The following is a 4,012-nucleotide window of genomic DNA, read 5'->3' on the forward strand; positions in this document are numbered from 1 at the left end:
GACATAGTGCAATTAGTTTGGGAGACAGGTCGAACTCTAAGCAAGCTGAGAGTATTGTCCTGCACTTGAGGACCCAAATTGTGTATATACTTCGGTGCAAGTATTATGTGAGTGCTTGTGCATACTTAGATATTACTTAGTTAGAAGACTGTCGGCCTGGTTCCTTGTATAGCAATGGGTCAATGAAGCAAGGGGCTAAGTTGATGGAAAAATTTGTCAATGAAGACGGGGAGTACACTTGAAGATCGTTGAGACATCATTATGGTCTTGTCAAGGCAATGTAGCATAATTAAGCTTCTTGATGTCTTAGCTGTTGGTAGCTAGTGGCTACTTGTAGTGCTTGGAACGTATGGTGTACTTTTCCATTGTCTTTCAAGCCTTGCTTACCAGTGCTGATTGTAATGGAATTGAGGTGGAGTGTAAAAGAATTGTGCAAGTGGTTCAGGGTGAAAGGTCTAACCATAGGCAAGGCAAGCTCCCTAGGTATGTCCTGCCCTTAATATGCCCTGAACAAGTGTGGGGGACATACAAAGGGCTAGGGGATTAGGGACGGAGCCAGCCGACCAAGGTCACTGGACGTGCCTAATTTGAGGACCCCTAGGTGCGGTGCTTTGATCATGTGTGCTTTGTTTCTTTTTTTTTTCTTTCTTTCTTTCTTTCTGTCTTTTTTTTTTTTTGGCCTTGCCTGAGTACAACCATTACAATATGTTGAGGCTATCAGCCTCCCAATGGGTTGGAAAATGTCAAGTTTTGAGGGCTCAGGAAATTGATATTATAGTGACGATTGTGCCCTAGCGTCGTTGTTAGAGAAGCAGTTGCCGAGATGAGTAGCTACCCTTGAGATATTGCAAACCTCCCTTGCGACACACACGATGTTGGTATGATTGAGGTGACAATTACCGTGAGCCAACTATAGAGCTTGACCCAGAAAGGGAGCGTGGCCCATGAATGTGCGTTGGACCATGCGATGGGGGCGGTTGGCAAGGGTGCTTTCGGCAGCATGGCTTTGCCGCGGCTCTGTGTGGGGTTGATGGTCTTGCGGCGATCGGGCATTGAGCACTTTCGCCCAAAGACCTATCGGATCCTGTATCCACTTGTCCCGCAACTATAATAAACCAGTGCAATGCAAGGAGACACCACTTATCTGAATTCTATGGTGTTGATTTGGACATTTATCACCTGCGCCTAATTAGCTTTTTCTTTGCAAAAGACATGAAATACATTAAACGCAGATATGAAAGTTTCGTACAATTCGGGGACATGTCAACACTTAACCATTTAAAGACAAAAAGTTATGGCCAGGTAGCATTTGATGAGCCCTTTATACGACGTGGGTCTACTCTATTTGTACGAAGCGGGGCGAGTCTGGGTGGCCGGTTGGTTGGGGCTCTGCTGGCGTGGGGCTCCTGTGGGGTTGGGTAGGGAACATGTCGGCCGGGACATGAATGGTGTAGTCCCGGGCCGCTATCGTTTCCAGAATGTCTTTAAACAATTCATTGAATTTTTTCCTTTCCCGAGCTGCCCTTTCTGCCATTGAGCATCTGGAGCCTGGGCATGAGCTGGGGGTTCGTGCCACTAGTGTTGCCACCTGTTGCGTGTTTCTTCGAGTCTCGACTTTCTTGGCCCGGGGGTTCTTCGGCCTTCATCCGAGACGGTGTCGCTTAGGGCCTCGCTTCTTGGCATACCTCTTGAGGGTGGGTACATAGCGTACTGGTGGAGGGGCACGTGCTGCATGTTCCCGTCAGCAGCGGAGGGCGTCTTTGCAAGCCAGCTGCCTTAGGCTCTCCATGTTTTCCTCGTGGGGGGACCTGCAAGGTGCGAACCAAGGGTTAGACCTTGATATAGGATACAACTGTTCGCATGGAAGGGATTTTAGTGTGGTTTATCAAGCGCATGTGACAAGAAGGGGAGGGGTGAGGCATCTAGTGTTTTGTCATAAAGGGATGGCCCCCATGATGATGTTCGTTTTGCCTCCAGCCATTAGCCAAGATTGGCTTATGCTAAGTTGTGTGGACTGGTTGTCATGGAGTGGGATAGGGCACATCCTCGAAAGGATAGACCAAAAAGGGAAGAAGGTGTATAGAAAGGGGCTGCATCCTGCCTACACCATCAGAGTTGTTGGTCAAGGCTTCCTATGGCGGTAATGTGGGTGGCATGCCCTTCACTTGGAGGTGGGAATGGTCACACGGCTTTTAAATGCGTGATGAGAGGAGGACTTGAGGAGCTTAGTTTGTCAGACCCAACTCTTCTCACTGCGCTTGACTATCATTGCTTATGTGTGGTGACATTGTTTATACACGGTGACACCAAAATTAGTGTTTATTTATATACATATTTATGAATCCATGTCACTTCACGAGGATAAGAACCAAGTGTAGAACTCGGGGTTGTACCAGAGCGTGGCACACGCATCTAGTACTCGTGGCAGCTTACTTAGTACCAATAGATATTTTGCCACATCGAGCAGCATGGACCCTTGTCCGAGTCTACTGGCAACATGTAACTCCTCCTCAGTGAGAACCTTATCAAGCAGAGGGCTCTCTAGGCTAGTTTCAGCCAAGTCCCTACCCCGAATGGCAGTCAGCACTCGAAGGGAAGTTGGTGCCACATATGTTGGGTCCCTTTGGGATCGCCATTTGGCCAATCGCTCCTCAGAGACTGTCATGATCTGAGCCCCTAGTTCGGCCATTGCAACGCGGCGTTCACACCAACGCTGTTCAAATTGACTTCGGCCCTCTGTTAGTTGCTTTAGTTGCTCTATGTCTATGAGATTCGGTCGGCAGAGCACTTCATTGAACGTGACGATTAAGCGCAGTTTGTTGGCCTCCTCGTCAAAGACGAGTTGCATGCGTTCATGTAAGAGCTTGTTATAGTGCTCGTCAAGATGTTCTTGCTCTTCCCAAGATAAGGGGAATGGCAAGTATTCTTCAAGCTGCTCCTTAGGGCATGCGCCCATGTCCGCAAGGACGTAGATACGTGAGAACACTTTAAGATTAGTATCCAACTCAGTTAAGCATTCTGCGACACTTCTATGTTCAGCGAGAGCTTGCTCGGTTGCCATCTCATGCAAGGTTCGAGGAGTTTTCCTGGGCTTTAGCATAGCTGGGGGCTTAGGCCTAGATGAGCAAGATTGGTCAACGTTGGGATTGCTCATGCCCTTGGGGTTTCCATGTTTCTCTAGAGGCTTCGTTGTTGCATTATGGTTCTTCTTGGATGTGACTAGTATGGTCTTGTCACCCTGTTGTGACAGCATTGTATCCACTCTTAATTGATCAATGTAAGTTCCATTGTCAGTGGATAGAGTGTTGCAAGCAACTGTTGATGGCAACGGTTGCTTTGGTTTTTCAGAGCACACAGATGTGTCTAAGGTTTCACCGCTATCAAGAGAGACGTCAATGGGTTCATTGGTGGATGGACTTGATGCTTTATTCCCCCGCTCTCCCTTGCTCTTGGTCTCAATGCTCTTGGGGTCCACAACCACCTGTGGCTGCCGTTGTTTTCGATGTTTTCTCCTCTTTTTCTTGGTCAATGCAGGTGCATCTAACGTCTCAGGACCTTGGGCTACATCGACCGTTGATGTGCTTGGTCGGGCCTCAGTATTTTCCTTCTCTAGAGGGTCCTCATGGGACCTAGTCGTGGCCTGCGGAGTAGCCTTGCTAGGTTGAGTGGTCAGATGCGCCGTCTCCTTGGCCACATCTTTGGGAGGTCTCTCCTCAAGCCTAGGCTCTAGGTGCTTTGGAAGTGCTGGAGTTGTCAAGGACACTGGTTGCGGCACCTCCTTCATAGGTGTACTACTAAGGACACGCTCTGCCAGGGGCGTAGTCATGGCCAAGGACTATGACTGCTGTGATCCCTGATTGGAAGTAGTAGCAACTAGTTTAGTGGGCTGGCTACCCTTGGTGGATTGTGGTGTCAAGTCCCTAGGGCGATCAGAACTGGTTGTGTCTTTTGTTGGCCTTTGAGCACTCATCTGTGTAGATCGAACATGAGTTGATCTAGTCGCATTAAGTGG

Source organism: Lygodium microphyllum, chromosome 24 (genome assembly GCF_053477565.2).
Source record: "Lygodium microphyllum isolate KBCC chromosome 24, Lygodium_microphyllum_v1.1.10, whole genome shotgun sequence".
NCBI lineage: Eukaryota > Viridiplantae > Streptophyta > Polypodiopsida > Schizaeales > Lygodiaceae > Lygodium > Lygodium microphyllum.